The 13,261-nt window shown below is 42.3% G+C and overlaps 1 protein-coding gene across 1 annotated transcript in view; it reads left to right on the forward strand.

Moving 5' to 3' along the window:
- The window catches only part of VOPP1 (VOPP1 WW domain binding protein), a 123,446-nt gene that overhangs the window by 66,663 nt on the left and 43,522 nt on the right, over positions 1–13,261 (forward strand). The window lies entirely within an intron of this gene.

The raw sequence follows: 13,261 nt of genomic DNA on the forward strand, positions 1-13,261 counted from the left end.
CCAAAAAAATTAAAATTTTTAGACCAAAAGCTTCAAAAATGACAAACGTGATGAAACTTCACAGTATGAATTTACAGGTGTATTTGGGAAATGTACACATATTAGGGTGCATTCACATGACCACATCCACGCAAAACGTGGATGTACAAAAAATCTTTGTGACGTCTATGTTGCATCCGTTTTTGTTTTTTTTGTAGACCCATTGTAACAATGCCTACTCTTGTCTACAAAACGGATATGAATAGGACATGTTCAGTCTTTTTTGTGGGGCTGCAGAACAGAGATACGGATGCCGACAGCAAACGGTGTGGTGCCCTCATTTTTTGCTGCCCCATGCATTGAAATGAATGGGTCCACGTCCGATCTGCAAAAAATGTGAATTGGATGCGGAAACAAAAATACGGTCATGTGAATGGGGCCTTATGTATATGCCAAGAGCCCAACAGCCACTTCCCTGTTTATAAGGTATAGTCTACATGTAGTTATATAGGATCCTATTATAGCTCAGTGGGAGCCATATGCATCTGCATACAGGCAGGGGTGGGACCTTTGGGTGGGATCTCCTTGTCTGGAGATCAAGGTAGATCCTTGTTTGGCTAATTTTTCCTATGTTATTGGCTCTGTAATGCCTAATCCAGGTCCTGGCCTTGGCTGGATTACACTCCTATCCTGTGTATTGACTTTGTCGCCTGGTTCCTGCAGTTCTACTCCTGGTATTGAATCCTGGCCTGTCTCTATATGATGGTTCCATACCATCCTCTGGCTTGTTGCATCCTGACTGCAAATTAGTTGACGGCCCTTTGTTTTGTAAAATTCCCTACAGCACACCAGCCACTTATCGGTGACTATTCTGACTAGAGATGAGCGAATAATTGAAAAGTTCGATTCGAGTAGTGGGTGCAATGACAGGGAGCTGCGATAGCACTGCTCCCCATCATTGTACCCCTCAGATGCCGCGTTCATACATGATCGGGGCATCTGAGTGTAAAAACTGTGTAAAATGAACAATTGATAAAAATTAAATCAAACTTACCGCCTCCATTTGCTCGCGACGCACCGGCCGCCGCCATCTTGCTTGAAGATCTGGAGCAAAATCTCGCCCGGCGCGTGGTGACGTCATATGTCACCACTCACGATATTTCAGCCGAGATCTTTAATCAAGAAGGAGGCTAGTGGCCAGTCGCGAGCAAATGGAGGAGGTACTGTAAGTTTGAATTTTTTTTGTTTTTCACACTATTTCAGGTTAAATTGATTCGCTGACACGAAGCACAAGGAAATTCGGCTTCGAGGCGAATCGAATTTATTCTGAATTTCGGATCGAATTCCACTTCGTGGGATTCGATTCGCTCATCTCGAATTCTAACGACTGTGACCTGGGAATCCAACAGAAAAAGATCATAGCTCTCTGTGGAGTTTAAGGGGAAAGAAAAGAGATTTCCTTAGACCCCTCACCCTAGTCTAACTAGTGACAACCTGAGTTCTACTTAGGCTACTTTCACACTCGCGTTTGATGCGGATCCGTCATGGATCTGCACAGATGGATCAGTTCAGATAATACAACTGCCTGCATCCGTTCAGAACGGATCCGTTTGTATTATCTTTAACATAGCCAAGACGGATCCGTCATGAACTCCATTGAAAGTCAATGGAGGACGGATCCGTTTTCTATTGTGTCAGATTATGTCATAGAAAACGGATCCGTCCCCATTGACTTACATTGTGTGCCAGGACGGATCCGTTTGGCTCAGTTTTTGCAAGCAGCGTTTTGGTGTCCGCTTCCAAAGTGGAATGAAGACGGAACGGAGACAAACTGATGGATTCTGAGCGGATCTTTTTCCATTCAGAATGCATTAAAGGCAAAACTGATCCGTTTTGGACCGCTTGTGAGAGCCCTGAACGGAACTCACAAACCGAAAGCCAAAACGCCAGAGTGAAAGTAGCCTTAGAGGACCCACTTCTCCAGTGAGAAAGAATTTTAACTAAATATCTGCATAATGAAACTGAGAATCTTCTCTTCATATTAAAAAAAAAGGGTTGTATTGGATACATAAACTTTTAAACACTTTTATTAAAAACTATTTTAAATGTCATATAATACATTTTTGTAATATACTTTAATTTTTTTCTGATTTGCTTACAAAATAGGTACCTGACGTTTAGCCGTCTGTAGCACTTTGAAATCCATACACTGCTGACGGGTGTACAGATTCTGTGAGGCCACAGAGAGCACTCTACTGGCAGGAGCACACATTGCTACTGCAGCCTATGCCAGCGCACTCTGCTAAAGCCTGGCATACCACATCCAATGCTCTATTCCAGGCTTTAGGCCTCTTTCACACGACCGTATGGCTTTTTCAGTGTTTTGCGGTCCGTTTTTCACGGATCCGTTGTTCCATTTTTTGTTTCCGTTGTGTTTCCATTTCCGTTCGGTTTTTCCGTATGGCATATACGGTATACAGTAATTATATATAAAAAATTGGGCTGGGCATAAAATTAATTTTCATTAGATGGTTCCGCAAAAACGGAACAGATACGGAAGACATACAGATGCATTTCCGTATGTGTTCTGTTTTTTTTTGCGGCACCATTAAAATGAATGGGTTCGTATACAGATCGTATACGGACCGCAAAAAACGGCCCGTAAACGGAAGAAAAAAATGGTCGTGTGAAAGAGGCCTTAGGCTGCATTCACACGTCTGTGGTGTGTTGCGGACCCGCAAATTGCGGGTCCGCAACACACCAGCCCGGCACCCCCATTGAAATGCCTATTCTTGTCCGCAAGCTGCGGACAAGAATAGGACATGCTCTATCTTTTTGCGGAGCTGCGGACCCAAAGATCAGGGCCGCGCACCACAAATGCAGATACGGACAGCACACTGTGTGCTGTCCGCATCCATTCCGTCCCCATAGAGAATGAATGGGTCCGCATCCGTTCCGCAAAATTGCGGAACGGATGCGGACCCATTTTGCGGACGTGTTAATGGAGCCTTAGTGGATTAGGCACTAGCAGGAGCAGCGATATGCTATGTCGAGCTCCTGCATGTTCCCGCTCGCTTCACTAAAAGCTCTTGCACTCTTGCGTCATTATTATCTTTCTCAGATCGTACCTCCACTGATCATACATTCTCCATCAATCTATGGAACTGACAGAGATAGGCAACTGCTGTACTTGCTTATCTGTGTCAGTACCATAGACATTACAAGGAGTGGTATTGAGCATGTGTGATCACTTCTCCAGCATCTTCAAAGGCAGATATATATATACACTCACCTAAAGAATTATTAGGAACACCTGTTCTATTTCTCATTAATGCAATTATCTAGTCAACCAATCACATGGCAGTTGCTTCAATGCATTTAGGGGTGTAGTCCTGGTCAAGACAATCTCCTGAACTCCAAACTGAATGTCAGAATGGGAAAGAAAGGTGATTTAAGCAATTTTGAGCGTGGCATGGTTGTTGGTGCCAGACGGGCCGGTCTGAGTATTTCACAATCTGCTCAGTTACTTGGATTTTCACGCACAAACATTTCTAGGGTTTACAAAGAATGGTGTGAAAAGGGAAAAACATCCAGTATGCGGCAGTCCTGTGGGCAAAAATGCCTTGTGGATGCTAGAGGTCAGAGGAGAATGGGCCGACTGATTCAAGCTGATAGAAGAGCAACGTTGACTGAAATAACCACTCGTTACAACCGAGGTATGCAGCAAAGCATTTGTGAAGCCACAACACGCACAACCTTGAGGCGGATGGGCTACAACAGCAGAAGACCCCACCGGGTACCACTCATCTCCACTACAAATAGGAAAAAGAGGCTACAATTTGCACGAGCTCACCAAAATTGGACTGTTGAAGACTGGAAAAATGTTGCCTGGTCTGATGAGTCTCGATTTCTGTTGAGACATTCAAATGGTAGAGTCCGAATTTGGCGTAAACAGAATGAGAACATGTATCCATCCTCTGATGGCTACTTTACCCTGTCACAAAGCTCGAATCATTTCAAATTGGTTTCTTGAACATGACAATGAGTTCACTGTACTAAAATGGCCCCCACAGTCACCAGATCTCAACCCAATAGAGCATCTTTGGGATGTGGTGGAATGGGAGCTTCGTGCCCTGGATGTGCATCCCTCAAATCTCCATCAACTGCAAGATGCTATCCTGTCAATATGGGCCAACATTTCTAAAGAATGCTATCAGCACCTTGTTGAATCAATGCCACGTAGAATTAAGGCAGTTCTGAAGGCAAAAGGGGGTCCAACACCATATTAGTATGGTGTTCCTAATAATTCTTTAGGTGAGTGTGTATATATATATATATATATATATAAATATATATATATATATATCTGTATTATCTACAGCTGCACTGGAGCATAGCTTGTTTAACCCCTTAATGACCAGCATTAAGGGGTTAATTTCAAGACCCACACATTTCAAGACCTATAACTTTTTTATTTTTCTGTCGTATGAGGGTTTGATTTATTCCAGACAAGTTGTAATTTTTAATGCATTATTTTGGGGTACACATAACATATTGACTTTTATAAACTTTTTATTTTTTTTGGGGGGGGGGGGGGGGGGGGGTCGGCAATACCACCATTGAGGTTTTACAGCAGCTTGACTAATAATATGATAACTTTATTCTGTGGTTCAGTATTATTACAAGAATACCAATACTGATACTACTTTTGCACAATAAAACCCATAAAAAAAAAAAGAACATGTTTTTTCATCGCCACATCCCAAGACGAATAACTTTTCTATTTTTCTGTGGAGCTGTGTGAGGGCTTGATTTTCATCTGCGTCATTTTGTGGTACATAAATTTTTTTAATCTCTTTAGTTTTTTTATAGTGAATAAGCAAAAAAAAAGCAATTCTTGCTTTTTTTTTATGGCATTCAGTTTGCGTGATAAATTACTTGATAATTGTGTAGTGCAGGGCTTTATGGACATGCCGATACCAAAAAGGTGGAGGGAATTTTTCAACTTTTTTCAATGGATGAAGGTATAATTTCTTTTAACTTGAAGTTTATTTTTTACTACAACTTTATTTCACTTTTTTTTTTACGATTTACTAGTCCCATAAGCAGGGGAGTAGCTAAAAGGCTCATAGGCCCTGGTACAAGAGTTAGGGAACCCCTTCCCTCAGTGCTTTGTGGCAAGGGCACTTAGCCTTTCTGTTGTCTGAGGCAAAATTTAAACAGCCCCCCCACCCCCATGCCAAATTCTCAACCTAACCCCTTCTCTCCAGCCCTACTTGGAAAACATTACATACAGCGCTACAAACATACAGGGTAATACAGCACCACATACCTCTTACATCCAATGATGTATCCTCTAATGTAGACATTCTCTTTCCCCATCTTCTCCATTCAGACCAGACCACCGTAATGATTTCTCTCAGCCAACTCTCATCTCTGCAGAGTTTGACAAAAAGACATCTTAATTTCCTACGTTTCCATCAATCTCTCACCTTCTCAACACCCCATCCTGCCACCCCCAATACTGCGCCCACTGTGCTCCCCAACACTACTGTAGAAACAATCCCCCTGAAAATACTAGTACCATGCAAAAAATGCCCCCTTTAATAATTACTGGCACACAGTGCCCCAAAAAATATCTGCACCCTGAAAAGAGGGTTCCCTGACGCTAATCGTGTAAACATAATGTCCACCAAAAATAATTGTGCTAAGCTGATACTGTGCCAGGGTGCCTCCCACAGTAATAGTTGCTCCCCAACGTCCCATCAGTAGTAATAATTATTTGCTAAAGTGCACTTATTGTTAACAGTGCTCCAATAGTAATAATACCCCTATGGTGCCCCTACTAGTAATCATGTCCCCCAGTAGTAATTGATCTCCTTATAATGTGTGCAAGTAGAAAAATATGCCCTTATAATGTGCACCAGTACAAAGATAACCCCTCACAATGTGTGCCAGTAGAAAAATATCCCCCTATAATGTGTGCCAGTACAAGTACCCCCTTACCTTTCAGATCAGACTCCCCATATCAGACCTTAAATCAGACCCCCATATCAGACCTTAAATCAGACCCCCATATCAGACCTCAAATCAGACCCCCATATCAGACCCCCATATAAGATCCTCAAGTAAAACCCCTATATCAGATCCTCAGAACCCCATATCAGATCCCCAGACCCCCATATCAGACCTCAGATCAGACCCCCATATCAGACCTCAGATCAGACCCCCATATCAAATCTTAGATAAGACCCAAAATAAATAAACTTACCTCTCCTGCTGTGCAGCTACTCTCCAGGTCCGGTGTTCTCTTTCTGCATTCTCAGCTCCCGGTCTTCTTGGGGGCCTGCGTTGCACTGTGACCTGACTATGTACAATATTATGTTATGGTGTGCGCACTATGTCCTGTCACTGTACGCAGTCAGGACAGTGCAGCACGGACAAGGAGAAGACCAGGGAGGAGGGGTGAGTACAGCTCTTCCCTCACCTCTTTTCCCCGTCTCCTGCATACTAGTGAGCAGCGCGCTTCCATAATGGAAGCGCTCACTAGTATTCGCTTTATATGACGCACTGCATCTTATAAAGTGAAAGATATGGAAATCGGCAGTGTGCCACTGGCAGGGGGGCCCACAGGGCTCTTCTGCCTTAGGGCTCGGTCGCAACTGCAACCACTGTGACTCTTTATACCTACTCCACTGCCCATAAGGGAACTTTGACTTGGGATCTTTTGATCACCTATGTTGTATACTGTACTACTTTATGCAATATAATGTATAAATATAGTATACTGACTGGCACTATCAGGCTGTGTCTGTGGTATATACTGAGGGCAGGCCTTGATTAGGCCCACAGCTGCTATGTATAGACATCGGCACTCTGCAATCTCATTCATGGGGGGTGCCATTTGGTATAGCCATAATCGTATCAATCTGCAGAATAAAGTTCATATCATATATACCAAATGGTGAACCTCATAAAAAAATAAAAAACACTGACAGAATTAAAATTTTTCTTGTCTTGTGAGAAAATAATAGCAAAGGTGGCACTCACCGAATCCTTTTGCAGTTGCTTTATTTTTCTTTAAAACATAGTCGCTGGTGCGGGGACTTAGTCACAGGCTCAGACGCACTTCATCTGGCCTCCCACGTGATGACATCGGCGCACGCATCCTCTTTATGCTGTGCCTGGTGTCATCACTAAGACAACAATAACAAACACATTTAAAAACAACTTTATACAGCATGTTAAATGAACACTACCAAATCATTTTTGTCATTGAGACCCAAAGGTCCCATCGCATTGGTTCTCATCCAAGAGGCCTCCTTCTGGAGTAGCACTCGATGTCTATCACCTCCGTTTTTCAACATTCCTACTGTTTCTATACCTGCACACTTAAGTGTACTTGTATCTCCCCCATGTACTTCTTTGATATGCTCTATTAACCTAGGTGATCCTATTCCTGTCTCGATAGACTTCTTGTGCTCTCTGAATCTCACATATAGACATCGTATGGTCTTTCCTATATAAAACCTCCCACATGGGCAAAATATGACATAAACCACATACTGCGTTTTGCATGAAATAAACTGCCTCACTGTATGTTCCACTCTTCCACAGGGAAGACAAGAAACATGGAGACTGTAATACATATGGCGCCGGAAATGTGTGATGTAGCTATAAATGAGGGTCGCATGGATGCGGGCACTTTTTTCACTCAGTGTAACGATAAAGACACCATACAAGTCATGAGCACCAGAACTTTGGAAGCCAAAGTGACACAGCTATCAGAGAAAGAGGTCCGTTTATTTTGGACCATTAATTCACTGCAGTCGTATGAGACCCATAATAGAGTGCCAAGAGGTCTGAGAGTATACACAGAAGTGTCGCAGTTGATATGGACCTTACGGAAGAGTGGAGGAATCTGCATATGGAACACTCGTTTAAGTTAATGCAATTGGTGCTAAAAAGAAATATAAAAGAATATGACATAGTGGTATTGGAGTTAGAGAAGGCCAAAAAAGAATTGAGAGTGAGATTAACGAGTAATCAACAGCAGATGTTTTTTTTAAGAAATTGGAGACAAAAATAATACTCATACAAGCGGAGACGAAAGAAAGAAAGATAAAATTTTGAGGGACAAACAAGATTATGATAGTGGAAAAGCCTTTGATTGGAAGGAAAATAAGAAAACATATAGGAGGAGACGACAAGGGAGGAAGAAAAATGTGGATGGTTGGACAACTGAATCTGATTCAAGCGCGTCAGAGGATTTGAATAATATGTTTATAACTGACAATATGAGGAAAGGAATAACAACTTTATGAGAAGAATCAGAAGGGGGCAATTGCAAAGGAAAAAGTTGGAAAGAAGGATACAAAAGGAAGCAAGTGTCTTGGAAATAATGAGAATTGAGAGGCAAGACATCAGAGAAACGCAAAAACGGAGTAATGTAATTAATTTAACAAATATAGAACTGGATAGTGACTGCCTCTCATTACTCTCAAAAGGTTTGAACTTTAGTCTATTAGAAGACTTTGATCCAGAAGTTGATTTGTTTAAAGCTATTAAGAAATGGAACCTGTTTAGGTATTATAAGAATGAGAAGGGATTAAAGAGAGAAATAAAGGAAGGAGAAAAACCTAGTCCAATAAATGAATTAGGATTCTGTAAAGGTAAAATACAAGACCAAAAAGATAAACAGGTGGTGAACACTTTACTGGCCCTCCAGGGGGAACCTGTAACAACAAAGGTAGAGTCTGAAATTGATGGAGAAATATTCACAAAGGTGGTGAAGTCAACATTTAACCCTCCCCTGTCGGCTGGTAGCAACCTAGATCTATTTCAGAAACAAGTATTAAAAGAAGTAAAATGGTTAATGTATCCTAGAGTGAGAAAAAACATAAGTAAAGGGGAAGAGAGAGCCTTCCAGTGGCTCACAAAACAAGAAGAAATAGTAGTGAAACCAGCCAACAAGGGAGGCAATGTAGTACTAATTGAGAAAGCATCTTATGTAAAAGAAGCAATGAGACAACTAGGAGATCAGGAAGTGTATGCACCGTTGGCAAGTAACCCGATAGTAAAAAATTTGAGACATTTGAGGTCCCTACTGTGGAAATATATGGAAAAGGGGATTATCACAGAAAGAACAGTGGAGAGGTTGTACCCTAAACACCTTACTAAACCAAAGTGGTATTTTGTATCAAAAGTGCATAAGTCAAAAAAGACTGAAAACTACAAAAAAAGACTGAAAACTACCGTAATAATAAAGAGATATCTGATTTTTTAAAAAAAAGTGCATAAGTCGGTGGAAAGTCCACCTGGATGCCCAATAGTGTCAGGAATAGGATCAGTTACTGAACCCCTGTCACAATATGTAGATTGGCTACTGCGTCCACTGCTAAGAGATACCAATGATTTTCTGGAAGCCATTAGAGATATTCAGTGGCAAGAAGGGGACCTTTTAGCATCAGTAGATGTAGAGAGTTTATATACAAGGATACCACAGGAATTGGGGGTTCAAGCAGTAGGTAAGATCTTGGATTGTCAGAATAAAAGTGAAGAATATAGAGTTTGTGAGAGAAGCTTCATTTTTGTATGGTAATAGGTACCACCAAAAGACAGGAACAGCAATGGGGACACCAGTTTCCTGTACTTTTGCTAACTTATTTCTAGCGACCTTTGAGGACAAGTATGTGTTCACCACCAGAAATATTTTTGTGAAGAATATCAAGCTTTTTTTGAGATTTATTGATGATGTCTTTATAGTGTGAAGAGGAACTGAAGTGCAATTTGAGGAATTTTTGGAGTATTTGAACACTCAAAACAACATGAACATGAGATTTACTAGTAAAATAGATTCAAGGGAATTGGAATTTTTGGATGTAAAAGTAAGTTTACAAGAAGGGACACTAGTTACTAAGGTGTATAGAAAACTGACTGCCACAAATTCCCTCTTGCACTTCAGGAGCTCCCACCCTTACCATGTAAAGAAAGCTGTACCATATGGGCAATGTACAAGATTAAAAAGAATAGCGAGTAAGGACATAGACTTCGTTGAACAAGCTAAAGAACTGAATAGGAGATTATTGGAGAGGTTACCCTGAACAAATGATAGATAGCTCCTTTGTGAGAGCAATAAAAAGAGAAGAACAAGGAAGTAGGAACAGGATTGATAATAGAAAAAAGATGGATAGAGCAGTATTTTACTTTAAATATACACCAACGGCTTTAAGCATAAAGAAGGCTATTTTTAACAACTGGCATATGCTGGTTTATGATGAAGATTTAAAAGAAAAAACTAAAAATCCTTCCTTTTCAGTCAGTTTTAGAAGTAAAACCATTAAAGATAAGATAGTAAGAAGTAGATTTGAAAACAAGAATGACAATTGGTTAGAAAAAGGAATCCCACCAGGGAATTATAAATGTGGACAATGTTCATCTTGTAGGTCCATGATTAGATCGACATTTTTGAACCTAGGAAGAGTGGAACATACAGTGAGGCAGTTTATTTCATGCAAGGCACCAACAAAACAGACCAGTGAGGATGTAGTCAAAAGGGTTTATTAACAAAATAAACAAAGTCCAGGTAAACTTCACTGGGCAAACGTCAGGCAAACAAAAAACAAAGGAAAGCCAGGAGTAGTCCCGATCCGTGCATAAGTCTCTGTGCAACTTGCCAGGTAAAAGGATGCGTCACGGAAAGTCCCGGGTCCTGGGTCCCACTGGAATGGACGGAGTCCCAGCAAACTTCAATCAGTAGCTAGCAGTACTGACCTACACCTGGATAAGGAAGGATAACAGTGGGCACTGACCGATCTGGGAGGCCACCTTTTATGTGCCTGCTAAAAAATCCCAGGGCACCAAGTGTCCACTCCCCATAGGTCATGATCCTGCCCTACACCTGTGTACAAGGCTTTGGTCGGTCATTAGTCAATTAGACTAATGCCGGCTCCCTAATCTGCTTTGAACTTGCGGCCAGGTGCTATTCCCTTCGCTGGTCGGCGAAGCGCATAAGAAGCGCATACACGTGACCGCGTATCCCCTTGCGAACCCATTTTCGAATGTAAATGCGGATGCACGACAGACTCTGCAAGAGTGCGCGAGCGCGTCGACATGGACACCGGAATGGAATCCGCAACAGGCACCGGAGACAAGCTCGGCCGCAACGTACTGCCACTAGCCCGGCCAAGCTGTCCTCGAAAGCCATGCGGTCTTCCCCTCCGGCACACATACGAACGCATCCCCGCGTCGGTTCGCAAAGGGGTCGGAGCTGGTGTATCAATGGAGACACGTGTAACCTATCCCGCTGCTCCACGAGGACCCTTTTTCGTCACACCGGAGTGTGAGACAGGTGAGGATCTTACAGTATTACTATCTATCTTAAAAGCAAAGGAATTTAGAATATTTTCTGTAAATTTAGGATTTTTTTTTTATAAATCAAGGTAAAACATATTGACTCAAATCTACCATTAACATGACGTACAATGTGTCAGAAAAAAACAATCTCGGCTTGGATTAGTAAAAGTATTGCAAAGTTATTACCACAAAAAGTGACACATCAGATTTGCAAAATTAGGCCTGGTCAGGAAGGTGGTAAATAGCCTGGAAGGCTCGATGTCACTGGTTTGCAGGAAGCAGCGAGAAGGCCATGGTGCTACTGCAAGTGCTGCTGCCTTCTCAAACAGCTGATCTGCAGGGTCCCGAGTGTCAGACCCCGCCGATCAGATGCCAATGACCAATCATCAGTAAGAAAAAGGTAAAGAACCTCTTTAAAGGTGTATTCATTGTCTTATACACGGTCTGACGTGTATCTGTATGTTCTCTGCTGGTTTTGTGAGAAAATAGATTTTTTTTTGTTCCTGACAGATTACATTCGCATGTACAGTGAATTCATAGGCTTTTCTTACAATATTACGTCAGTATAGTTTTCATTGTATAAATCATAATCAGACACAAAGGCTTGTGTTTTCAGACCTACACATTAATGTAGAAATGCTGTAGTCTCAAGGCGTGTTTTCACATCACAAACCAGAAGAGACACACTAAATTAAAGATGACTTGCACACTTTTCGCACCAATATATGAAAAATGCAGCACTCTTTACCTCTTAATGTGCAAGTCAAGTTTCTATGACAAGTTCTTAATAATTGATCTCACTTTCATCCTTGGAATTGCTCCCAGCGTTCATGTATTTGCATTGCCATTAGCAGGCGTTTTGGTGCCTTACTGGAAGACTTTTGTATATCAAATTCCCAAGCTGATTGAATGTGTTCATATTTCATTAACCTCCAACCTAACAAGCTGACTTGTGCAGTGTCCCCCCATAAAACATTCAAATATACAGAAGTAAAGGTGTACAGGGGCTTAACTACCATAACGGCAGACCATGTGAATGCTATGGGGACCAGGGCAAGAGGGGGCCCAGTCTTAGTTGGGATTATCTCCTCTTGTATTGGAGATAAAATTTTGGTCAGGACTCTACCCTCTGAAGGAACAACTTTTGGCAAATGATGCTATCACGGGTAGAGTCATGGGAATCAAGATAGAGCGTAGGTGCACCCCCTGAGCTGCCACCTGGTCCCCTGTCCCTGCCTACTTGCACCACCCGCCCTAGGTGACGGAGCGCAACTGGCTAAATAACACTAAAGTACACAGCCTATAGGACGAAAATCACAGTCAACCTGTAGCCAGCAGGCCGACTGTATTTATAGTGGGGAGTGAGGGTCATGTGACGTGGCCAGCGTCACATGACCGACAGTCAGACAAGTTGAGCACCGAGTGATCAGCTTGATGCTCAAGGCAGACCTAGGAGCAGGGGGCCTCCCAGCTAGCAAAGCCGCCCTAGGAATGAGGCCAAACACAGATCCTCGCTCCCGAAGGTAAACAGCAGGTCTGCGGCTGATGGGAGACCGAGTGCGCCTTCGGCGCCCCGTTACAGTACCCCCCCCTTTACGAGGGGCCACCAGACCCAAGCATTGTGGACAAGGTTTCTCAGGGTGTTCCCGGTGAAATTTGGTAATTAACCTGGAAGCATGCATCCTAGACATAGGTATCCAGGACCTCTCCTCAGGTCCAAAACCTTTCCAGTGGACCAGGTATTGAAAGGAATTTCTAATCTTTCTAACATCTATTATTTTAGAAATAATGAATTCCTCCTGACCCTCAACCTCCACAGGTGGAGGAGGTTTTTTAACCGGAACCACTGGTGACACATATTTCTTAAGTAACGACTTATGGAACACATCATGTATACGGAGGGAGTCGGGTAGCTTAAGTCTAAAAG

The sequence above is a fragment of the Bufo bufo genome, chromosome 5 (genome assembly GCF_905171765.1).
Source record: "Bufo bufo chromosome 5, aBufBuf1.1, whole genome shotgun sequence".
Classification (NCBI taxonomy): domain Eukaryota; kingdom Metazoa; phylum Chordata; class Amphibia; order Anura; family Bufonidae; genus Bufo; species Bufo bufo.